The sequence below is a fragment of the Tamandua tetradactyla genome, chromosome 2 (genome assembly GCF_023851605.1).
Source record: "Tamandua tetradactyla isolate mTamTet1 chromosome 2, mTamTet1.pri, whole genome shotgun sequence".
Classification (NCBI taxonomy): domain Eukaryota; kingdom Metazoa; phylum Chordata; class Mammalia; order Pilosa; family Myrmecophagidae; genus Tamandua; species Tamandua tetradactyla.
In genome coordinates, this window is record NC_135328.1 from 33,426,536 (window position 1) to 33,453,655 (window position 27,120).

The following is a 27,120-nucleotide window of genomic DNA, read 5'->3' on the forward strand; positions in this document are numbered from 1 at the left end:
GAAATAAATCCAATAATCAATGATTGAATAAATACAAGCAAATTAAACTGACATTGATATCAGGGACTATCAGATTTAATTAAGAGAAAATAACAATAGGTCCTGTTGAACAAGATGGTGGCATAAGATGCCATCCCCCTACAAAATCTTTGAACAACTAGCAAAAACTGGATGTCCATATGCAAAATGATGAAGGCAGACTCCTACCTTACACCATATAGAAAATCAAACCAAAATGTATCAAAAATCTAAATATAAGAACTAAAAGTATAAAATTCCTGGAAGAAAACACAGGAGAGGGTCTTCAGCACTTTGTGTTAGCCAATGGTTTCTTAGACTTTACACCCAAAGCTCAAGCAGCAACAACAAAAAATAGATCAATGGAACCGCTTCAAAATTAAAAACATTTATGCCTCATACGACTTTATCATGAAAGTAAAAAGATAACCTGTGGAATGAGAGAAAATATTTGGAAATCATATATCCAATAAGAGTTTACTATCCAGACTATATAAAGAAATTCTACAGTTCAGTATCAAAAAAGACAATGACTTTAAAAATGGGCAAGAGACTTCAATAGACATTTTTCCAAAGAGAGTATACAAATGGCCAAAAAGCACATGAAACAATGCCCCACATTGTTATCCATTAGTAAAATGCAAATCAAACCCACAAGATACCATTTCACAATGAGATGACATTTTACCCCCACTAAAATGGCTATTATTTTTCAAACAATGTAAAATTACAAATGTTGGAGAGAATGTAGAGAAAAAGGAATGCTCATTCATTGTTGGTGAAATGTAAAGCAGCTGCACTGCTGTGGAAGACAGTTTGGCACTTCCTCAGGAAGTTCATTACAGAATTACCACCTGACCCTGCAATACCACTTCTAGATATATACCTAGAAGAATTGAAAACAGGGACTTGAACAGATACTTGCTCATTGATGATCATTGTAGCATTATACATAAGATGTATAATGGCCAAAAGATGGAAGCAACACAAGTGTCCATCAACTGATGAACGGATGAAGTGTGGACTATTTATACAATGAGCTATTATTCAGCTATAAAAAAGGAATGAAGTTCTGATACATGCAACAACATGTATGAACCTTGAAGACCTCATGTTGAGTGAAATAGGCCAGGCACAAGAGGACAAACATTATATGACGTCACTGGTATGAAGTCATTAGAATAAGCAAATTCATAGAGTCAGAAGCTGGAATATAGGTACCAAGGGCTGGAGTGGTGGTGGGGAATGGGGAGTTAATGTTTAAATTGCACAGAGTTTCTGTTGGGTGGTGGAAATGTTTTGGTAATGGATGGTGGTTATGGCAGCACAACATTGTGAACATAATTAACTGCACTGAATTATATATTTGAATGTGGTTAAAAGGAGGGAATTTTAGTTGTGTATATGTTATCACAATAAAAATTTTGAAAAAAAAATAGGACTGTACGACCCAAACAGGGATCCCTAATGTAAACCATGGACTATAGTTGGTAGTACAATTATAATAATATTCTTTCACCAGTTGTAACAAATGCACTACACTAAAGCAAGGTGTTAATAATAGGGGGATATATGGGAACTCTGTGTTTTCTGCATGGTTTTTCTGTAAACTTCTCTAATAAAAATTAAGGAAGGGTGGTGCAATAGTGGCTCAGGGGCAGAATTTTCGCGTGCCATGCTGGAGACCTGGGTTCAATTCCTGGAGCCTGCCCATGCCAAATAATAACAACAACAACAATAATAATAATAATAAGGAACGTAGCCATAGGAATAGAAGAAAACTTCCTTGATATCATAAAGAGCATATATGAAAAACCCACAGTTAACTTTATACTCAGTGGTGAAAAACTGAAAGCCTTCCCCCTGAGATCAGGAATAAGACAATGATGCCAGTTTCACTGCTGCTATTCAACATTGTACTGGAAGAGTAATTAGGCAGGAAAAGGAAATAAAAGATATCCAAATGGAAAGGAGGAAGTAAAACTATCTCTATTTGCAGATGATATGATCCTATATATAGAAAATCCCAAAGTATCCACAAGAACACTACTAGAACTGATAAACAAATTCAGCAAAGTTTCAGGATATGCGTGACATGCAAAAAGCAGCTGTGTTTCTATACACCATCAACAAATATTTCTGAAGTAGAAGTGAAAAAAGAAAACCAATCTCATTCACAATAGCTAAAAAACGAATAAAATATCTAGGGATAAATTTAACTAAGGCAGTAAAGGGCTCATACACTGAAAACTATAAAACATTGCTAAAGAAATAAAAAAGGCCTAAATAAATGGCAAGACATCCCATATTCATAGATAGTAGCAGTTAATATTATTAAGATGTCAATATTACCCAAAGCTATTGTGCCAGTTTATAACTTTTGTTTACCCCAGAAAAGTCATGTTCTTTAATCCTGGTTTAATATTATAGGGTGGAATCTTTTTGATTAAGTTGTTTCCAAGGAGATGTGACCCACCCAATTGTGGGTGGGACCTTTTGATTAGGTGTTTTCCATGGAGATGTGTCTCCACCCATTCAAAGTGGGTCTTAATCCCTTTAAGAAGGAACAAATTTGGGAAAAAGCTCAGAACTGACACAGACAGAGAGGTTTGGAGATGCAGAAAGAAAACACACTCAGGGAAGCTGTTTGAAACCAGAAGCCAAAAGACCAGCGGACACCAACCACATGACTTCCCAATTGACAGAAGTGTTCCAGATGCCATCAGCTTTTCTTGAGTCAAGTTATCTTTCTCTGGATCCCATAGTTTGGACTTTTTATGGCTTTAGAATTGTAAACTTTTAACTTAATAAATCCCCCTTATAAAAGCCAACCCATTTGTGGTATATTGCATTCGGCAGCATTAGCAAACTAAAACAGATTCAATACAATACCTATTAAAATCCCAGCATCCTTTTTGGCAGAAATGGAAAAATGGATCCTTAAATTCCTATAGAATTACAAGGGCCGCAAAGAGCCAAATCAATATCACAAAGGGAGAACAAAGTCAAGGTCTCACACTTTCCAATGTCAAAACTTTTTACAAAGCCACAGTAATCAAAACAGTGTGGTAGTTGCATTAAAATACACATGTAAACCAATAGAACAGAATTGTGAGTTCAGAAATAAACCCCCACATCTAGAGCCAACTGGCTTTTGATAAAGGTGCCAAGTACATTAACTGGGGAAAAAAATGGTTCCTCTAACAAATAGTGTTGGGAAAACTAGATATCCTCCATGCAAAAGAAGGAAGTTGGACCCCTACTTCACACCATAGAAAAAGTGAACTCTAAATGGGTCAAGAATCTAAGTGTAATTGCTAAACCTATAAACTCCTAGCATAAAACATGGTGGGGTCGTCATAACCTTGGGTTTGGTAGTAATTTCTTAGGTATGACACCAAAAGCATGAGCAACAAAAGAAAAATTAAATAAAATGGACTTTGTCAAAACTTAAAGCTTTTGTACATCAGGCACTATGAAAAGTGAAAAAACCTACAGAATGGGAGAAAATAACTGTGAATCCTATCTCTGATAAGGGTTAAATATTCAGAATATATCAGTAACTACTACAACTCAACAATGAAAAGAAAAACAACCTAATTTTAAAATGGGCAAAGGACTTGAAAAGACATTTCTCTGAAGAAGATATGCAAATGGCCAATAAGCACATAAAAAGATATTCAATATGATTGGTCATCCAGGAAGTGCATATTGAAACCACCATGAGATACCACTCCACACCCAGTAGGATGACTGTAATTTAAAAAAACAAAAATAGAAAATAAGACGTGTGAGTGAAAATGAGGAACGCTTCTATTTGCTGTTGGCACTGTAAAATGGTGAGCCACTACGGAAATCAGTTTGCCAGTGCCTCAGAAAATTGAAAATAGAATTACCATATGACCTGGCTGCCCCACTTGGTATACACCCCAAAGAATTGAAGGCAGGGACTCAAACAGATATTTCTACACCAATGTTTATAGTAGCATTATTCACAATAACCCAAAGATGGAAGCAACCCAATGTCCAATAGCTGATGAATGGATAAACAAAATGTGGTTGTAAAATGCTTTATACCTACCTACCTTTTCTCTTTTCTTCCCCCTTCTTTCTTTGTTTCTTCCTTCCTTCCTTCCTTCTTTCTCTCTCTGTCTGCTGAAACAATCTCACTGTAGAGTGATATCGCAGCCATCACCCATACATTGCCTGCCCTTCCAACCAACCCTTCCAACCAACCCTTCTTCATCTTTAAGAATTTCACTTACTCCAAAGGATTTGTGATAAAGTCAGTGTTGCTGGTGAGAAAATAGTGACTATGTTTGCTGCACACTGGACGGCAAACAATTTAACAAATCCCTATTAGACATTTTCCTCCCCAGTGTCCTTAGGCATCGCAGGCAGCTGGGGACGGTGGATGGGGCAGCTGCTACATCTCCGCATGCTTTTCTTCCTCTCAATTTCCCCACAACTAGCTCTAGCTCCCCAACTCCTGTCCTCTTCATTTCTTTCCTTTTCTTGCAGGTTATTTTAGCTTTGTTGTGGCTCTTCCATAATTTTCATTACCCATCCCCATCACTCCATTCAGCAAGGTCACCAGTTGAGGAGCCAGTAACAGGATGTCCACTCACTAGAAACAAGGAGGGACTATGAATAACAATTAACCTCTTGTCTTTTCACAACAGAAGCAGTTTAAGTGAACATAAAACTTGTCAAAAGTTCTCTTCTTCAGGGTTTCCAGTTGAATTCATATTGCTGAAAGAAAATTTAAAGTTCAGGTACTCAGATGCCTTCTTCCAGACAATCAGAGAGAGGAAAGTAACAGACAAAATGAAAGCGATTTTGAATAGAACAAAAATTCCACCACTCTAACATGGCTTTTATATATATATAATTTTCCTTCAACTTTCACTGGGTTTAGACCAATTTACCTACAGGCAGTTCCCCAAGATGAATTAGCCTAAAATTTGGGCTGTGTTGAGAGTATTAAATCCATTTGTTAGCTTTCTTTCTTGACATCTTTTTGGCATTTTATACTGGTCAAATCTTCAGCATTTCAGAAAAGTTATTTCTATCTTTTAGAACATCTTGCTGGAATCATAATCTGCGTTTGAGATTCTAGTGAAGGGTCAAGAAAGAAGGAGGCTTTACAATTGATTGGACTTCACATGTTGGGTACCACTGAAGAGATTTTGTTAAAAATAATAAATTCTGAAAAAATGATTTTTAACAAACATCTTAACAAGTTTTATATTCACAAGGATATAAAACAATACCATAATCAAGGGGTGGTGCAAATGTTTAAAATAACTTTCAGAAATAAAAAAATTATCAGAAGTGTCCTTAGACAATTGGGTTGAAAATACAAAAAAGATGGCAAAATAAAAAAGAACATAGGGTGTATGGGTGGTTCAGTGGTAGAATGCTCGCCTTCCATGCGGGAGACCCAGGTTCTATTTCCGGACAATACACCCCAAACAAACAAACAAACAATAACATAATGACCAAGGAGACACAAAAACACGTAAAGGGAGGGGAGCCAATTCAGAGAATTGGTTATTAGATGAATAAATAATTAGGTACAGTGATTTTCAGGGATTTGGTCAGTTACCATTTCAACTTGGCTGCAATCTGAATATTCATTTCATGTTCTATTTCCTTCTGATTTCACATTTCAACTTAGGCGTTTTCCTCTCTGTCATGTATTCTTTATAAAATTATTGCTATTTCAATGACATCTGATTTTTCTGATTGTAAAAGTAGTTATGTGTTCATTAGAGTAAATGTAAAAAAAAATAGAGGAAAGCATAAAGAAGGAAATAAAAATCAACCATAATCCTGTCTTCTGGAAATAACCATTGTTTTATTTTAATGAGCACTACCCCAGTCCTGGTTGTGCTGGCAGGGAGGGGGCAATTACTGTTTTTAATGACTGTTTATTATTCTGTCATAAAGTTGTTCCATAATTGTATCAGCTATTGCCAATTTGTGGGATATTTTTGTTGCTTCTGCTTTTTGGTCTTTTAGATAATATTGTATTGAACAGCTTAAAACATATAACTTTCTGACTTAGATTTTTTCCTCCCTCAAGACAAATTCCAAACCGTAGGATTATGGGTTCAAATATGTTTCAGCCCCCAAATTGTTCAAAAGAGAAAACTGAGGTGCAGAGAGGAGAAGCTACTTTCTTGAAGAACTTGGGACCCAGGTCCCCCAAACCCCAAGCTCCCCGTGGCCCTGCCTCTGTCCATTTAAGATGACAGGGCCTTCCAGGAATGGGGAATCCATTGCTGTCTGAGGTCATACCATTTGCTATTCTTCTCTCACGAAATTAAAGAAGCTACATAAGTTTTCTAATAACCAAATCCTTCAAAATAAACTGTTTGGAGGCTCTGAAGTCACCCTGGGGCAAGACATTTCTTAGGCTAAAATAAATTTCTGCAAAGCCTTGGTAGCATCCTTAAAACCCAATTCCACAGCAAAATGCTTATTTTTATTATGAGTTGAGTTTTTAATATCAGCACAAATATAAACAGTGCCGCTGATGTGGTAAACATAAAGCCTGTGAGCAGTCATAAATATTCTTAAACCCTTGGCAGTAGTCATTGTCACCCAGACCAACAGTTCACCCAGATTCTGATGGGTGCTACAAGAGAAATGGAGGACTGGAAATGTGAAGCAAACGTACCCCTCCCCCACCCGAGACTGAGGGGAAGACCGTGATGATGTCATCTCCAAAGGTCTATGGAGCTGCTCTGTGGGAAACACCAAAGGCCTGCCCCGGGCCTCACGTAGGCAGTATGGACACCACAGCCTGATCCACTCTACATTATTATTATTATTGTTTAGGCAAAATTCACTGGGCTTTAAATTAACCATTTTAAAGAATACAATTCTGTGTCATCGAGTACACGCCAGTGTTGTGCAGCCATCATCTCTCTCTAGCCCCAAAATATTTTCATCATCCCTAAGGGAAACCACATACCCATCAGCACTCACTCTGCATTCTCCCATCACCCCCATCCGTGGAAACCACCAGTCTGTTTTCTATATCCATGGATGTACCTATTCCAGATGTTTCATATAAATAGAATTGTATAATATATGACATTTTGTGTCTTTTTTCACTAAGATAATGTTTTCGAGGTTCAGTTATGTTGTATCATTTATTCATTTCTCATTCATTTTTATGGCTGAATAATATTCCACCGCATGGATGCGCCACATTTTGTTTATCAGTTCACCAGATGATGGGCATTTGGTTTTTTTCCACTTTTGGCAACTGTGAGTACTGCTGGTGTGAATATTTGTGTACAAGTTTTTGCTTAAATATCTGTTTTTAGTTTTTTGGGTATGCACCTAGAAGTGCAATTGTTGGATCGTATGGTGATTCTCTGTTCACTTTTTGAGAAACTGTCCGACTGTTTTCCTTGGCAGCTGTGCCATTTTACATTTCAGTCAGCAATGTGCAAGGGTTCCAATGTCTCCACATTCTCACCAGTTTTTGCTATTTTGTTTTTTTTTTAATATATAGCTATTCTGATGGATATGAAGTGATGTCTCCTTATGGCTTTTATTTGCATTTCCCTAATGACCAATGACATCGAGCATCTTTTCATGTGCTTGTTAATCAACTGTATATCTTCTTTGAAGAAATGTCTATTCAGGTCTTTTGCCCATTTTGAAAAAAATACTTTCATTAAGAAATATCCATACACGTACAATCCAACCATATTATACAATCGATGGCTCACAGCATTATCACATATTTCTGTATTCTTCACCATGATCTTTTTTTTTTTTTTTTTTGCATGGGCAGACATGGGGAATCGAACCTAGGTCTCTGGCAAGGCAGGCAAGACTTCTGCCTGCTAAGCCACTGTGGCCCGCCCAACCATGATCATTTCTAGAACATTTGCATCATTCCAGAAAAAGAAAAAAAAAGAACTCATACATCCCATAACCCTTATCCCTCCCTCTCATTGACCCACAGTATTTCAATCTACTCAATTTTTATTCTTTATCTCCCCTTGTTATTTATTTTTTTAATTCTTTTCTTTTGTTTATTCATTTGTCCATACCCTGGATAAAAGGAGCACCAGACACAAGGTTTTCACAAACACACAGTCACGCTGTAAAAGCTATACTGCTTTATAATCATCTTCAAGAATCAAGGCTACTGGAACACAGCTCAACAGTTTCAGGCACTTCCCTCCAGCCTCTCCAATACACCATAAACTAAAAAGGGATATCTATATAATGCATAAGAATAACCTCCAGGATCACCTCTTGACTCTGTTTGAAATCTCCTACCCAGCAATACTGAATGAGGATTAAAGAACTTGAATTTTCTGAGGTCCACAACAGATTCAAACTGGCACAATGGTTATACCTCCTTTCTCATTTGTGTTCTTCCCCCTTGATTAAATTTGTCAGGGGTTTGTATAGTTTATTACTCCTTTTAAAGAGCTGGGTCTTGGTTTGATTTATCAATTCCATTGTTATTTTTGTTGTTGTTTACTAATTTATTTATTTCAGCTTTAATCTTTATTATTCTTACCATTTTCCTCTGGGTTTTGTTCCTTTTCTAGTTCATAAAGTTGTGTGTTTTTGTCTGTTTGATGGCAGCATTGTTTAAAGTTGTGACCGTCCCTACAAGCACCCCTGTGTCTGCATCCTGCGTTCTATAAAGTCACTCTATTATTCTGGTTGCCCTAGATACGTTCTTTATGGACAAATGAGATATTTTAAGGAGAAATAACATTAAGGGGAAAAAAAAATCACCAAAAAGGAAAACAACAACAATAAAGCAGAAGAAATTCTATTTCCAGGGAAAGGCTTTGTTGATTTTTTTTTTGCATGGGCAGGCACGGGGAATCGAACCCAAGTCCCTGGCATGGCAGGTGAGAATTCTGCCTGCTGAGCCACCATGGCCCGCCGCTTCATTGATATTTTAATATACATTTTCTGGATGTTTCCTTTGCAAATTTATATGTATACTTTTTTTTTACATAAAAAAAATGGGTCACAGTTTACACCATTTTGAAGCCTGCTTTATTTACCTAATTAATAAAATTTGAACTTCTTTCCTTGATATTAAAGTTAGATTCTACACGGTCAATTTTAATATCTGTAGAGGATTTATTCTGCTGTGCAGATATTCTATAATTTACTCTATCAGTTACCTACTGTTAGACATCTAGGTTGTTCGTATTTATTTTGTTACCATAAAGAAACAACTGCAATGTATATTCTTGTTACTGAATATTTGCATACAGTCATGATTATTTCCTCAGGACAAAATTGTAGTCGTGGAATTGCTAGCTGAGATATACATATGGTTTTAAGACTTTTGATGCATTATGTTTTATCCATCCACAGAGCAATTTGCTCTTTCAGCCTGAAAACTCCCATTTTCATCTACCCTCACCAGTGCTGAGTATTGTAAATTTTTGACTCTTGGTAAGAGAAGAAATGGCCATTTAAATCCCAATTTATTCTATTATTAGCAAAAGTGAACATTTTATGCATTCATTGGCCACAAATTTATTTTGGGACTACCTTTTCATATCTCCTACCCTTTCATCTTTATTTTTATTAATTTGTGAGGAGTCTTGGTTCTTTGTCAGATATATTACAAATATTTTCACCATTTTATTGTTACACTTTCAAATTTGTTGATCTGTTCTTGCCTTTGGGAAATTTTTTAGGTTTTATTCAAGTAAATATATCAATCTCTTTTTTTTGTCACTGTTGTCACTGCACATATGTTTGGAAAGACCTTATCTCTGAAAATCAAATTATTATGCATTTGTTTATATTTAAATCTTACAAGCATCTATGATTTACTTTAGTGGGTGGTATAAGTTAATTTTATTTTCCCAATAGCCAGTTGATCTCAGTCGCCCCATGAAAACAGTAGTTTATGCTATAAAAACCTTAAATGGTTATATTTAAAATCACACCCTTGCATCTGTTTCTGACTTTCTATTTTTGTGACACGGGCTGTCTGTCTCTTCATTCACAGAACAGGTCCTAGTTCCCTGCAGTGCCTAAAACCGCCTGCTGTGAAGTTATTTTAGTGCCACTTGAGTCTGTGGCTTCCCCACCCCCACCCCCTGCCAAGCTCTGTGACTTGGGCCAGTCACTTAAACTCTCAAGTAGGAGGATGAACGGTGGGTCCTTGGCTCAGCATCCGACACCTCCAAGGATTCAGTAACCTTAGGTGCTGTTGCTATTACCACAGATGTGGGATCAGCCCAACCCTTGGGCAGCCCGCTGGGTGCCCACTGGCCCCGCGAGACAGACTTCGGGAAGGAAGGAGCTGTGCAAGGCGCGCGGCGGCGAGCTCCCGGGGCGGCCTTCCTTCCTAGCTGTGCTCTTCACCACATAAGCCAGTAGTAATAGCCTGTCCCTGCTCCGAGTTCCGACCACCACCCCCATAAAAATCTATCCCCCAAAGCATCGGGGCCTGGCAGCTATCCCCAGAGGAGGCACTTACGCTGCAGAAAGACGAGCAATAATATAAAATTGGAACAGGAAGGCCCACTGTTGGAACGCTGTCCAGGCACCCCACAGTGGGAGCCGCTGGCCTTTCCTTCACCTGTGTTAAATAAAAATAAAATGGTCACGTGCATTGGGAGTTGCCAGGAGCAGCCCCTTTTTCCAAGACATGGCAGGGACTTTTGTTTTTAAAGATAACTCACCAAGGACTAGGCTTTCTAAGGGAGCAGAACGGTTCCAACAAAGTTGCAATTTTTGCAACATTTAATGATGCCCTGGTCTCAATCAGGAAGGGACAGCCTGTTAAAAACGGACGAGTGTGCTATGCGGGCCAATATATGCACGCTCCCCACTTTACAAGACCACTTCTATGTCAATTGGAAATTCAACATCAGCCATTCAAAAACATTTGCTCACTTGCTTCCATGTTTGCCCCATATAAGCTCCCCCTTCTGCCTCCTGGGCCCTTCGACTTTGAAGAGGGGACTTTGCTGCCTGGTTCATGAATCCTCAATAAAACCATGTGACCTTAAACTGCATGGAAAGTTTATCTTTTATCACCTGTCTTAGTGCCTCTCCTCTCTGCACGCTCCCTTCTCTCACCTCTTCCGACCTCTCCTGAATCCTTCCTCCCGCCCCCAGAAGCGACACCACAGACACCTCCTGGTGCCTTGGACAGAGTGGCTCCTGCATCCTCGGACACGCTGGCTTCTGCTAAGTTACACTCACCCCGCCCCCCGCCCCCCTTCCTCAGGAGGGCCTCTCGGGGCATGTCCCCACACCGTTCCTCCCCTAAGAGGGATTCTGTGCCAGCTGTGGGATGCCGCAATCCTCTTCCTCCTGCTGCCTTACCATCACTCTCCTGTTACTGTTACTAATAGCAGTGACAATAGCGTCACAATCTGTGAAGTGCTTACTATGGGCCGGACACATACTCCATATCATGCCTTATAAACGCCGCAATTCTATAGAATTCTATAGGCGGTCACTGGGGGAGAAACGTGACTGGGGCCCAGGGAGTTGACGGGACTGGGCTAGGCCTAGGCACGCATTGCAGGGGGGGGGTTGTGCATAGTGACGCCAGAGTCCAAAACCTGGGCTCTTCCCCAACCCTACCCAGTGCCTTTTTGAGACTCTTGATAAATATTTCCTACTTTTCCTTCTGAAAGACCCTTCTGCCTTCTGGTTTCAGGCAAGGGAATGTCAAGATCCACTGTACTGCTGGGGACAGCCTTCTGGCTGCAGTGTGAAGGGTGGATGGACCACCTTCCCTGCCATTATACCTGACCCAGGACTCAGCATATGACCTGGGCTCAGGCAGCATATTTTAAATACGCTCTACTGTTTATCTTGTGTCCTGAGTTTGCAGCTCTGTAAAATAGGGTTTGTGGTCACTGCCCTGATGCCATTACATGCCCTCAGTGGCTTGAGAGCTAAATTTGCATCCTGAGTAATAGCTACGGAAGAAAGTCAGGCCTGGGTCGTTAGATCCAGTTTACAACTGGGGGAAACCTGAGTTCCAGAGAAGGTAAGCGAGCAGCCCAAACCCACACAGCAAGCCTCTGGCAGAGCTGGGATTAAAGGCCAGACCTCTCGATGCCTGGTCTGGCAGACACCCCCTCGATCCACAAGCCTTCCAGCCCCCTGCTCTCACGTCCTCCTTGGGACCCCAGACTCTGCTTCCTAAAGGCAAGCCCATCTCTCCTTTCTGCCAGGATTGCTGGTGTTGCTCTCGGTTATTCTAGGCGTCTGTTTGGACCTCTCTGCCCTTGGGGGCTGAACTGCCCAAACCCTCCCCAGCACTTACGGTCGGCCTCTGGGCTGGCTACTTTATACCGACTGGCTCAGGGCTCCTTGAGAAGATTTTGCGAGGGGGAAATTAACATCCCCTGCCTTGGGCTGCCCTACCCAATACCTGAAACCTCTCCTCCCGCAGCCCCTGCTGGAGAAATAGGCTCTCTACATGCAGGTGGCCACTGCTTGGTCCAGGGAGGCGCCTGACCCACGGAGGACCACCCCTAGGCCGCCCGACTCCCCAGGACACAGTGGTCTGAAGGGCTCCGTCCAACAGGACTCTGGTGCCTCCAATTCCTGCCTCCCTCAGAGCCAAGCTGGCAGGCAGTGAAGGGGAAAAGGAGCTGCCCCCCCGCCCAAGAATGCATGAGACCATGAAACAAAAGCTTACGTCTGGAGCCTCTTCAGATCCTCATGCCCACCAGGCCAAGGGTATCCCTACGATGAACCTCCTCCTCCCAGGTGGCACAGGGGCGACCAGTTCTCGCAACCCAGATTTTGAAACGCCTCCATTTTCAGATGAGACCAAAGGATCTGGGCGGGTTCAGGACGAGGTCACACAGGTGGGAAGGGGCAGAGCTGAAACTCAGGCCCAGAACCCTCTGATTCCAAACACCACGATCTTTCCGAGGTTCAATACAAAGCTCACCAGCAACCCAAAAGGGCTACAGCCAACCAGAGACACCAGCCCCGCCTCTCCTGTGTCACCCTCACCTGCCGGCCTAGCCTCATTGTTGGCTACTCTTCCCGGGGTGCGCACGCGTGTCCGGGCACTAAGGCCTTTACGTTCTGCGAGCGGCTTCGTCCTCACAACCCCTTTATGGTGCGTATCATTATTGCAAATTTACAACTGAACACGCCAGAGTTTAGAGACATGAAATGACTCGCCCAAAGTCACACAGCAGCAAGTGGTGGCCCACCCGTGGCCCCCGCCTCCCGGCCCGCGCACCTGCCACGCTGCCTGGGCGCCTCGGTCATCATCACTAACAGCGGGTGACCCTCCCGGGCTGAACGCAGGCCCCCTGCCCGCAACGAGAAGCCACGCGCCACGCCTTCTTCGGGTCCTGCGTGGCAAAGTCCAGCCAGCAGAAGCAGGATGAGCTATCCGAGTGCCATCTAAGTTAATTTACACAGAGATTATTTTAATAGAGCTGGGCAGGCGAAGTTTAGGTTCTTTACGGTCAATGCCACAAACGCAGGACTAGAGGGCAGAGGCAAGGCCTGCCGGTCCTCCGAGAGCCGGGTTTTTTGAAAGGGTAGAACCCAGGGTCCCAGGGCCGACCTCCAAGTACCCCATCATTGGGCAGCTTACGTGTCCTCTCATTGGAATCAGTTTTGTGCCTTGTGCCCAATGCTCTGTGAGAGCCCAGGGGGATACAGGAGTTTCAGCTCCGCAAATATCCTCCACTTTAAGGAGGAAAACCCACCCTTGGCTGTACCAGAAGTGCCAGCAGGATGGCGGACCTGAAAGGAGGAAGCCATAGCTATTCAGAGCCCTTCTAGATTCTTAGGTGACAGCAGAATGTGATTCGAAGTCATAAGAATAGACAACTCCTTGCTGCCTTTAAAATCATTCATTTATCAGCCCACCACACTGCAGGATGCTGCTGGCCTTATACCAAGCCATGGAGAATTATAAGGCCCCGTTCCTGTTCTGGACTCCAGGAGTCTGGGCTGTCTAGATGAGCTAAAAAAAAAAATAAAAAAAAAAAAAAGAGGCTGATTCAGACTATGTGTTACAGAAAATTTAGGTTCTAGATGTAATGAGCCTCTCCGCCTTTGAGTTCCTGCAGCGGCTGAAGGTCTAGAGTAGATGCGCCGTCACCTTTTACCCTGCGTTCTGGTTTACCTTGGACCCAGCCAGTTGGCTTTGTTGTAAACCCTAGTTGAGACCTGGTGTCTTTCTAGTTTACTTCAACTGTTATTATATACAGCTATGCTGCCTCTCAGGTCTGCGGGGCTCCGTTTCTGGGACCCGGGTGTTGCAGGGCGGCTCAAAGCTCCAGGGAGAAGCTGGCTGGTACACGTGTCCTGGTATCTCAGAGCCCAGAAACACATCCACAACTTCAGACCAAATGTGACTGCTGTAAGGGTCCATGATCCAGGCTCATTTCTTTTATAAGTATTTTCTGAGAGAGACCTTAGCATATTTGTTCTTCATTCTGCATGGCCCATTGTCCCCAAGCTTTATCCAGTTCATCGTGTGCCCCTCCTTTTTGTGGGCACCCCAAATTCCATCATATAAATGGATCAGTGTTCGCCACTGAACTTCTCCCTTGTTGTATCCTTCGGCTCCCTCCAACTAAACAAACAAACAAAACGGTCATTCCTGCACCTTAAGTTTTTGTTTTTTTTTTAATTTAACACTTTTTTGATACACAAATCAGCAAGCCAAGACTAAAAGTGTGGCCGTGCAGTTCCATGCTCTGTGTGTGGGAGTGTGGATGTACTGGACGCATTTATTAATAAGCTCTTACTTTCCCTCAACTCCTATGAACTTGACACAAAGAATATAGCACCTTCCAAATATATTGAATAGGCAATAAATGCAATATGGTCAGATATTTTATGAGAATGACACAGGAGGTTTGGGTCGGCAGTGTCAGTGCTATTGGCCACCACGGTCAAGTTTAATTACATGGCAGAATCCTGCGGCCCACACAGATCTGTCACTCACTAGGCTCGTGTTTGCTGCAAGTTGTGCTGATAAAGTTAGTTAAGCTGCATGTGCAATATGGAAAATCGTGATGGACTGTACCTGAGGGGAAAGAAATGTGCTAAAGTGGATATAACAAAAGTGATGTATACATTTCCTTAAGTGTTTTCTGCTTTTTTACACATAGCCAGAAAGCTTCATACAGACATGCAATATGTATAACAGGTAAACAAATCCTTTTATAAAGCAGCAGTGTTTTAAAAATAAACTTCCATTAAGTTTTTGGAAAAAAAGAGGTGGTGGCCTAGAGCCTTCTCTCTCAATGCCTCCCAGTATCCCGGCAGCAGAGGCAGAGATAACAGCATCAGCCCTCCCCAAAACAAGCAAGCTACTTTCTTGCCATTCTCTGTTGTTCCCTGCATACATCAATGTGCTCAGCTGCATGCATTTTCTCATACTGTTGCTGGGCTTCCTATGTTGACATTTTACCTCCTCCTCCATAAAGTCCTCCCTGATTTCTCTGCTGATGGTATTCCCACGCTCTGACTCTTCTACCTGGGAATTGGGTCATCTTTTTATTTGATTAGCTGCCTAGCAGTGGGAGGGCAAGAACTATACTATGCTTATCTGTGTGTGCTGGAACCCAGTGCTTCACAGTTTACAAAACCCCCTCAAGTCTATCATCTTGCTTGATCCCTAACATGGTCCAAGAGTCAGCAAAGCAGAGACACCATTCCAATTTAAAAATTGGAAACTGAGGCTCCAGGAGGGCCAGGGTCAGCTGAGTCCATACTACATTACCCTGATCAAAAACACCCTGTTCACTGGACTTTTCTTTGCGATGCAGATTTTATACCAAGGCTGGGCAGTGAGTGACTCCAAATAGTTATTTGCAGGTTTGTCAAGTGTTGCACTGAGCCCACAGATCCCCAGCTCCCTGCATAAAGAGACTTCATGAAAGCCAATGAAGTCACACTTCCAGCACCCAGAGGCCCTGCCTGTCCACACCAGTGCCATCCTTCCCTGGGTGAGATGTCGCTGAATATATTCACGTCACTTGAGGGCCAGGTGGCAGGCGAGGGACTTACAGCTCAGACTGAGGGAGGGGCAGTGGACCCTGTGCGACCAGTGGGGAAGCTAAGGGGGTGAGGGCTGTTCTGGGTCTTGGAACAAGTTTGTAGCAGAGACTTTTTCACTATTTGGGGGAGAACTGGGATAGGGAGCTGGGCAGGCTGCAATTGCAGCCCCTCCCACAGCCACTGGCTCCCTCTGTGTATTAGTCGGGATAGTCTGGGTTGTGCAGTAACAAACAGTCCCCAAATCTCTGCAGCGTGACACTACGCAAATCTATTTCTTGTTCTTAAAAATCCATGCTGGATTCAGTGAAGTGACTCTGTAACCCTGGCTGCTCTGATCTTGTGGCTTTCCCTCCCCATCCACAGTCACAGGAAAGGCACTGAAATGACACTGCCTCACCTTGAAAGTGCCACAAGGCACTTCCACTCATATGTCATAAGCCAGAAATAGCTACACAGCTCTGACTAACTGCAAGAGGGCTGGGAAGTTTCCCATATGCCAAGGAAGCAAGGGGATCCAGGTCTCAGTATTGTCTATTATACTTTGTTTCCAGGGATCCAAATATTGTGATTCTCCTCATTTCCCTTCCATTTGAGTCATGTTTTAAAGTTGCTCAACTCAGGACATGTAATGGTCAGCAATTGCTGCCCTGATGCTGCATAACAAACTGCTCCAAAACTTAGTGTTTTATAACAATAAGCATTTATTTATCTTGCTCACTAGTCTGTGGATCTGCTGATTTGGGTGTGCTCCAGGTTGCCCATTGGCTGGGCTGGGCTGCAGGCTTTGGGGTTGCATAACAATCTGCTCCTTGGACTGGCAGTATTCTGAGCATGTTTTTCTCATGGCAGACCAGAGGAGCACAGGAGGCTCAGCCAAACCATGCCAGTATATTTAAGGCCTCTGCACACAACATATCTGCTAACATTCCATTGGCCAAGGCAAGGCACCCTCTGCCCACAGTGAAGCCATAGCAAAGATGAGGATGTATAATTCTATTAAGGGAGGAAGTAAAGATTTGGGAGCAACAATCCAATCAGCTGTAAGAGGTCTCAGGGGGACCTGAGGGTTTTGGGAGTCTCACAGATGGTTGTTTGAATCCCAGCTCAATCACCTACAGGCTGTGTGTGCCTGGGTGAGCAAGCCACTTTGCCACCCTGAACTTTCGCAGCCACTTCTATAAAATGAATCTAATACCTTTCAGGATTGCTGTGCAGCTCAGTAATCATAAATCGCAGTTATTGAGCACCCAGCCACAAGTCAAGTGCCCGGGGGAGGTGCTTTCTCTGCGCCATGAGGTTTTCACCCTTTACAGATGCACCTCTTCTCACTCCTGCCATAGTGTGGATCAGCTCGGGGAGTGTTTCCCAACCAGAGGGCACATTTGGAGCTGGGAGTCAAGGGTCCCACCAGGACAGAGAGAAGGAAGCTGAATGGAAAGCAAAAAAGACCTAAAGGTGAACGTTCCCAACAGATCCTCCTAACGCTGCCCTAAAGGTTTCGGAAGGGCAGTTACTGATTATATACGTAATATATAATTACATATATGTATCATATATGAATGATCATATGGTAATGATCATCATAATATGAATGATCATATGGTAATAATGTTTGTGGTTGTATGTTGGTATGTTTAATAAATAAAATAAAGAAAAAAATTTTTAAAAAAGAACAGGTTTCTTTTATTATGAGGTTTTGCTCACACCTGACTTTATTTTTAAAAATATTGCCAGATATCATTCTAATCTTCTTTAAATCCTCAATTGACTCTATGAGGGTGGTACTATTATTACTATTCCTTTTTTACAGATAAGACACATTGGGGTTGAATAAACTGTCCAAGTTCACGCAGCTAGTAAAGGTCAAACCCAGGCAGCCTGGCCTTGGGGTCAGCGCTGTAAGGCCAAGCTGGGAATTCACCTGACTTTGTCCATCTGGAATGTCCATGCTTGCTTGCAACCATCAGCCAGATAACCTGTGCCCTCCAGAGAATCCACTTTTGGGGGAATTTTGAAACAGATTAGGTTGATCATGGGAAATCCAAAGTCACCTGACACCCCTGCTAAACACTTACATATGTAAGGGGTCCCCACCTTCAAGGACTCCCAAATTCCTGAAATTCCACAGCTCTGTGGGGAAACTCCTTCCTTTGGCTAGAGGATTCTCTTCTGCAAAAAAGTCCACTTTTAAATGAGAAGTGTTCATTGGCCTAACTAGCTCTGGCAAGGTGACCCCAATCTCAGGCTCAACCTCAGCTCCACTTACATGTGAGCACCTCCTGCAGTTTTCCTAAGACTAAGAGAATGGGCCCGAGGTCATCTTGGTGAAGGGTAAACCAACATTTACTCTTGATTTTGAGAAAAGGAGGGGATTAAATCTGCCTGCCCCAGTTGTGCCTGGAAGAGGTTATGAGAAGGTGACTTTTCCATTAAAAGCCCAGCTTATGTTTTACACATTTCTGAAGAGCCATAATTTGAACTTAATTTCTCCTCCCTTTAATACAGGAACTCCAAATTAGGTATTTAAAATGTCAGATGCAGCCAGAGGCCTTGTTGGGTCACGAAGGGCTGGGCAATTTATATTGGGAAGCAAAATAATTGACAAGACCCAGAGAGCTGCCTAAGAGTTCAAGAATAGAAAAATTTGAAACTAAACCATGAATAAATCTTAGGAAATTTGATAGCAGAGATTTAAAGAAAGGAAGTCCCTAAATAGGTTGAGTTTGAACTTGACCTCACATTATCAGTGTTAGTAAAGGGAAGCGAGTCTTAGCTTGGCAGTGAATTGTGGGGAGTTATTGTGTGTATGAATTAAAGGCCTCACCAAGGTCACCTCATTTAAAGCAGAGGTAGTCTAGAGGAAGTCATGTCCTTATTTAACAACAGGGCAACTGAGATTCAGAGCAAAAAGTTACCTTCTCTGGGCCACCGAGCCAGTGAGGCTGGGATGGGGGAGGAAGCTAGAATTTGAACCTGGGTCTGCCGAAATAAGTGTATGTGAAGGTCTTAGAGCAGTGCTGGGCACACAGTGAGCCCTGTAGATATCTGTGCTGGCTGTTGTTGTTATTTCAAAGCCTGAAAACAACCCCAGGTTTCTTTATCATGGGTCTTATGACATGATCCCTTCCAAGACTTTCCATGGTTGCCAATCCAGATGTTACTGCCATTATTCTGGAAATACAGAAGGATGTGTTGCAAAAGTGGATCATGGTAGAAAACTGTTAACTATCATTGACTAAATCCCCCTGCCCAGCACTGCCCACACACACTGTAGTTGAATAGCTTTTGATTACCCGCCCTATCTTGAAAGTTGCTTTCTTTAATTTACTAACAGAGGTGCCTATCCTTCCATTTCGGGACACAGAGGTCCACTTCCGGTTTCTAACAGTTGCATGGCAAACCATTGTATGGCTGCGTTACATATATTTAAGCATTCCCTTATAGGATTGGACATTTTAATGTCTGTTTGTTTTTCATTTTTTCACTAAGAAAAACAATGCTGGACTGAGCATCTTTGTATAATATCCTTATGCACTCATCTTAATTTTCTGAAGAATAGATTCCTAGGAGTGAAATTACTAGGTCAAAGGGTAGGGATATTCAAAACTTTGGTAATTAATTAATGCCAAATTGCCCTTCCCCAAGTTCTGTTTACAATTTCACCAATAATATATGAATTCTCATTTCCCCCCAATCTTCCCTATATAGATAATGTCTTTTTATTTATTCTATCAGAAAGGTGAAAATATCTATTTCTTCATTTATGCTTATTTGATTACTAATGAAATTGAACGTCTTTGTATGTACTTAAATCATATAAATTTATATTTATCTGTATTTTTTCCTGTGAATTACCTATTCATTTCATTTGTCAATTTTTGTTGGGTTGTAGCCCTTTCCTATTAATTTGCAAGCATAGTTTATAGTGTATGGGTCTAGCCCTTGATTTGTTATATATTTTCTCCAAACATGTCATGTGCCTTTTACTTTTGTTTATTGTTTATTCCACCAGTTTTACATCGTTTTGTGCAGCCAATCTGACATTGTTTTCCTTTGTGGCTTTTGGGATTTGTGTCATGATTTGAGAGGTCTTCCTTATCCCCAAATTATAAAAATATTCTTCTTTATGGCATTTAATTGTTCTAGCCTTTACATTTATATCTGGATTTCATTACCATTTATGATACGAGGAAGGATCTGATGGTATTTCTTTCCTAATGTGTAGCTAATTGGTCCAGTCCTGTTTCTGAAAGTCCACACTTCCCCACTGATCTTGAAATGGCATTTTTACCGTATACTAAATTCCCATGTATACCTGGGTCTATTCCTGGATTCTTTAATTCAGTGGTTCTCAAACTTTGCTGCACATTAGAATCACCTAAGGAGCTTTAAAAACTCTCCATAACTAAGCCGTCCTCTAAAGTAATTAAACCAGAATCTCTAGGAGTCATTCAAAGAAAGCATCAGTATATTTTTAACTCCCCAGGTGGGAGAACTTGAGCTCTGATGCAGTGATCTCCAGTCTTGGAGTCTATCACAGTCACAGGGAAACTTGATTCATGTATAGAAACCCAATCCCCAGTCTATTTCAATGAGTTGGGTCTCCAGTCTTTGCTATTAGCCCTCGAGGAGCTGTAATCTGCCGGAGGCCTCCGGAGAACCACACTTCCATAAGCAATCACTCTGCTCCAAAGGAATCTGAATCCCAGGAGAGGGGATCTGTTTTCAGTGCTTCCCAGGCATTGAGGACTGGATCATGCAAAGCCTGACCTATGTGGGAGCTTCTCTGGGAGCTCAATGGAAGTCTTCGGGGGTCCTCAATCTGACAACTTCCTTCATAAAGGAGTCCCAGACCCTTTCTGCAGCTCCAAAGGGTGCCTGAGCCACGGGTGGCTGCAGATTGGGGATCCTGGCAGAGCTCAGGAAAGGTTGCTCCTCAGCAGTAATGATTTTGTGCTGTTTTTCATTTCTCCCAGTAACCAAACCCAATTATTACCATTCCTCTAATTAATTCCTTCTGGGATTAGTCAATTTGGCCATGAAGTTGAGTATTTCTATGAACTCAATCACTGATCATACTAGAACGCAGAAAGCAGGGCCTTTTTGTTTTGTGTTTTGTTTTCTCTAAACGTCTACACCCCCAAAGCGATTCTTTTACATTTTTTTCTGCACAAATCATCTACTTCAGTTCTGCCTTAGTTCATGCTGCCGGCTCAGCACAGCCCACCCCTCCCCCTCCCCAGCCATTCACTGCCTGAGGAGAATTCTCACTCTCCATCTAAGCTGGTGGCTCTCAACCACCAGCGTTTTAAAACTCCTGAAGTTCCCCAGGTGATCCCAGCGGGCAGCCAAGGGTGGGAACCCTGGAATGCTACTGTTCTGTGAAGTGGTCTCTAATTTCATCCACTCCCACCCTAACACATATGCACACCACAATTATGTTCCCTTTAAATAAAAATGTTACCTTTATTTGTTCATTTTAGGGTAGGTAATACATGCATAGGGTTCAGAATTTAAAAGGCACATGCAGTAGAAGGAACACTCTTCCTCCCACCCCATCTCCGCTCAGCCCAGCTTCGTAACTCCCCTCCCCAGAGGGAAAACCCAGCAGAGCCAGTAGCTCCAATGTCTGCTCTCTGAGAGCACATGGCTGAGGGGACCAGCAAGGGCTTTTGGCCACAGTGGCTTGGGGTTGGATCCTGCTTCTGCCGCTGACTTCCCATATGATCTTGGCGTAGTCGTTTCCTGCCTCTGGGCCTCTATCTCCTCATCTGCAGAGCGGAGAGACCGACACCTGCCTCGTGGAGCTGTGTAGTGAGGATTGTGAGGTGTTCAAGTTCTCTACTGCAGCCTCACAAACCACCCCAATGCTTCGTGGCTTTACAAAACAACGATTTCTATCTAGAAGCATACAAACTACATTCATTGACTCAAGGAGAAATAGATCTCAACAGACCAATACAAGTGAAAAGAATAAATTAAGAATAAAAAAGCACCCAATAAAGAAAAGCCCAGGACCCGATGGTGGCACAGGTAAATTTTACTAAAGTTCACAGAAGAATTAACACCAATCCCACTCACATGCTTCCAAAAAATATTGAAGAGGAGGAAACATTTCCAAAATCATTCTCTCAGGCTAGCGTCACTGTGGTATTTAGATTCAGGTGTCAACTTGGCCAGGTGAAGGTGCCTAGTTATGTTGCTGTGGCCATGAGCCGATGGCACGTGAACCTCATCTATTCCTGATTACATCTGCAGTAGGCTAGGAGGCGTGCCTGCTGCAGTGAATGATGTTTGAGTTAATTGCTGGTGCTTAAATGAGAGAGCTCAACGTAGCACACCCCAAGCAGCTCAGCATACCTCATCTCAGCACTCACAGCTCAGCCCAGGCCTTTGGAGATGCAGCAAGGAATCACCCCCGGGGAAAGCTGCTGGAACCCAGAGGCCTGAAGAGAAGGCCAGCAGAGAACCTGTGCCTTCCCAAGTAAGAAAGAACCTCAGTTGAAACTTAACTGCCTTTCCTCTGAAGAACTATATGTCAACTAAATAAATCCCCTTTTATTGAAAGCCAGTCCATCTCTGGTGTGTTGCATTCCAGCAGCTAGCAAACTAGAACAGTCACCCTAATAATAAAACCACACATCAGAAGAAAAGCAAATTATAGATCAATATCCCTCATGATTATAGATGCTAAAATCCCCAACAAAATGCTAGCAAACGGAATTCAACAGAATATACACTATGATCAAGTAAAATATATCCCAGGAATGCAAGGGTGGATCAACATAAAGAAAATTAATTAGTTTAATTCACCACATTAATAAAATAAAGGAAAGGAAACAACGATCATCTCTATTGATATAGAAAAGGCATTTGACAAAATCCAGCAAACTTTCTTGATAAAAGCATTCAGAAAAATAGGAATAGAAAGAAGCATCCTTAACATAATAAAAGGCATTCATGAAAAACCTACAGCTAACATTATAGTAAATAGTGAAAGACTGAAAGCTTTTACCCTAAGATCAAGAACAAAGCAAAGATGCCCACTGTCACCACTGTTTTATAACATTGTACTGAAAGTTCTAGCCAAAGCTGTTAGGCAAGAAAAAAGAAATAAATGGCACCTAAATTGGAAATAAAGAAGTAAAACTTTCCCTACTTGCAGACAACATGATCCTATACACAGAAAATCCTGAAAACTCCACAACAAAGCTAATAGAGCTAATAAACAAATTCAGCAAAGTGGGAGGGGGGTGTAAGATCAACATGGAAAAATCAGCAGGGTCTCTATGCACTAGTAAATGAACAATCCAAAGAGGAAATCAAGAAAAAATTTCCATTTATAATAGCAATTAAAAGAAGCAAATATCCGGGAAAAAATTTAGCCAAGGATGTGAAGAACTTAAACATGAAAAACTACAAATTATTGCTGAAAGAAATTAAAGGACACCTAAATAAATGGAAGGACATTCCATGTTCATGTATTGAAGACTGAATTTTGTTAAGATGTCAATTCTACTCACAGCAATTTACAGATTCAATGCAATCCCAGTCAAAATTCCAACAGCTTCCTCACAGAAATGAAAAAGCCAATTATCAAATTTATATGGAAGGTTAAGGAGTTCTGAATAGCTGAAACTATCTTGAGAAAGAAAATCAAAGTTGGAAGATTGACATTTCTATATTTAAAATCTTACTACAAACCATAATAATCAAAATAGCATGGTTCTGGCACAAGGACAAACATATAGACCAATAGAATCAAACTGAGAGCTCAGAAATAAATCCTCATACCTATGGCCAATTGATTTTCTTTTCTTTTCTTTCTTTCTTTTTTTTTTTTTTTTGCCAATTGATTTTTGACAAGGGTGTCAAGTTCACTCAATGCAGAAAGAATAGTTTATTCATCAAATGGTGCTGGAAGAACTGAATAACCATATGCAAAAGAATGAAGATGGACCCCTACCTTACACCATATAAAAATTAAAGTGGATCAAAGACCTAAATACAAGAAACAAAACTATAAAACTCCTAGATTAAAACATAGGGAAATATTTTAAGGACCTTCTATAATATAATGTTTTCTTAGACTCTGCACCAATAGCATGAGCAACAAAAGAAAAAGCAGATAAATGGGACTTCATCAAAATTGAAAACTTTTGCGCAGCAAAAGACATTATCAAGAAAGCAAAAAGACAATCTACTGAATAGCATAAAATATTCAAAAACCACATACCTGATAATGTTCAATATCCAAAACATACAAAGAACTCCTACAACTCAATACAAAAAGACAAACAACCCAATTTTTAAGAAATAGGGAAAAGACACAAATATACATTTCTCCAAAGAAGATAAACAAATGGCAAAAAAAGGCACATGAAAAGATGCTCAACATTATTAGCCATTAGGGAAATGTAAATAAAAACCACAGTGAGATGCCATTTCATACCCACTAGAATAGCTACTATTAAAAAAAGAACAAAATGGAACATAACAGGTATTGTCAAGGATGTTGAGAGATAGAAGCCCTCGTACATTGCTGGTGGGGATTTGAAATGGTGTAGCCACTGTGGAAAACAGTTTGGTAATTCCAAATTAGAATTACTATATGACCCAACAATATAAATTCTAGATAAACCCAAAAGAGTTGAAAGCAGAGACTTGAACAGATGCACAGTGATGTTTATAGCAGTATTATTCACAATTGCCAAAAGGTGGAAGCAAGCCACATGTCAATCAGTAAAGATGAACAGATAAAGGTAATGTGATATGTACATACCATGGAATATTATTCTACCATAAAATGTAATGAAGTTCTGATACATGCTACAACATGGATGAAGTTTGTAAACACTATGTTAAGTGAAACACGCCAGATATGAAAGGACAAATATTGCATATCCCATTTATCTGACATAAGTAGAATCAGCAAACTCATCAAGTTATAAAGTAGAATTCAGGTTACCAGGAGCCAGATGGGGGCGGGAAATGGGAGTTAATGCTTAATTGGCATGGAGTTTCTGTTTGGGGTGATTGAAAAGTTTTGACAATAGATAGTGGTGATGGAGGCACAACTTTGTGAAATGAATATTTTGAAAGTAAACAAAACAGGAAATTTTAGGTTGTATGTGTTACCAGAATTAAAACAAAAAACAATCACAGAACTGTACAACACAAAGAATGAACCCTAATGTAAATGTGGACTACAGGCAATAGTATATTTATATTAATGTGGTTTCATCAATTTTAACATGAGTACAACATTAATGCAAAATGCTAAAAAAATAAGGAAAACTGCATGTGAGAGACAGGGTATGTGGGAACTCGGTACCTTCTCCATGATTTTTTCAATGAATCTACAATGCTTCTAATTAAAAAATAAAAATAAATCCTAAAAAGAAACCACCACCATTTTTGTTGCTTATGATTCTGTGGGTCAGGACTACAGACCTGAGTGGTTCTGGTCCAAGAGGTTCCCCTGGCTTTATTCCCCTGGCCGGTCACTGTGCTGGACGAGACTAAAAGGTCTTAAGAGATTTCACTCAACGTGTGTGGCACCTTGGAAATCCTCTATGTGGCCCCTCTCTTCATGGCTACCTTGGACTTCCTATGGTAAGGTCTCCAATGGTCAGAGGCAGATGGCAACTGTCTATCAAGAAGGAGCATTCCAAACAGGAAAATGGACACTGCCCATCTTTTAAGGCCCAGCGTTGGAAGTTACACATTGTCCTTCCATTGTACTCTACTGGTGTAAACCAGTCACCAATCAACCCAGATTCAAGAAGTAGAGAAATATACTCCGTGACCTGATGGGAGAGTGGTGTGGTCACTTGGCCAAAAGAGCACATGGGATGGGAGTGTAGTGATGTGGTCATCTTTGGAAACAAAGGTTACCACAAGAAAAGGGGTGGAGGGGGTGCAGAGGGCCCAGCACTTGGTAGGTGCCCAACAAACATTAGCTACCATCTTTTTTCTTAGCATAGGGTTCTGTCTTTTACTAAAGCTTGTGGTTTTTATGTGTCTCGTAAGTCTCATCCCTAATGCATGGTGGAAGGCCTGGCATAGAACAGATAAGCAGCAAGTGTCTCTAAAATCTCCAAGGCACCCATGAGGCCATATCCATCCAGCTGTGTGGGTACCAATGGGTGGATTCCTAAAATACCAACCCATGAGCTCCTGCCCTGTTCCAATTTCTGATGTTAATTTGCATTTCTTTCCACGGTGTCTCTTTACTGAGCTAGGGTTCCATGTGTCAGTTCCTGGAAAGCCAGAATGGGGCCTCCTAAATCCCACCTTCCTGACCTCCACCTCTGCCCCCATACCGGTCACTCTGCCTGCTATGCTTCGTGTTCTAAAATGACTTCCTTCTCTCATCATCACGCATTCTGTCCAAATTCTCCACATTCACAACCATGGAACAACTTAGATGCCATCTTGTCTCTGGAACCTTCTGCAATCCCCTGAGCAGAAAGACAAAGCACAGGTGTTTGTTTCAGAGGCGCTTTGCTAGGTACTAAGTATGAACAAGTTGGGAAGGAGTGAGGTCCAGAAGGCCACAGGAGCAGGGGTGGAAAAAGTGGGAAAGACCCGAACAGAGCTCCTGGATGGAGGCACCATGAGTGAGCTACAGGAGAGTCAGCTAGTTGGGGCCAGAGCAAGCAAAGTCCCAAATGCCTGCAAAAAGTTGGAGTTTCATTTTCCAGGTGAAGGAGAGCCATTGCAGGGGGTTTAGGAGAGATGTAATTAGACACATAAACAATTGGACAGGTATTGGGTGAACAGAGAGCAAAGCAGTGGTGCCTCATCATATACCAACTTGGTACTTGCAGTAAGGTTCTCTGCTCTGAACCCTCCTCCCTGTTGCAGAGAGGGAGACTGAGGCCTGGGAGGGGAGGAGGACTGCTTGAGGTGGGGGCCACGGTCCTTTGGCCATGAGGCTGGATTCTAGAGAGCGCATCTGCAGGGATTGTGTCTGACATTGAGAAGTGTCTCCGCAGCGTAAGGGGCAATGATTGATGGGTCTGATAAATGCATTCCCATTATTATTGAAATTTATACACAGAGCTACTG

General features: G+C 41.7%; 1 long non-coding RNA gene across 2 annotated transcripts in view; it reads left to right on the plus strand.

Moving 5' to 3' along the window:
• LOC143668063 (uncharacterized) overlaps positions 1–5,204 on the plus strand; it is a 28,473-nt gene extending 23,269 nt beyond the window's left edge. For both annotated transcript variants that reach the window (XR_013168276.1, XR_013168277.1), the window contains exon 4: positions 5,098–5,204. This is a non-coding gene — a long non-coding RNA (uncharacterized LOC143668063). The remainder of the gene's footprint in view (positions 1–5,097) is intronic.
• The last annotated feature ends 21,916 nt before the right edge of the window (positions 5,205–27,120 follow it).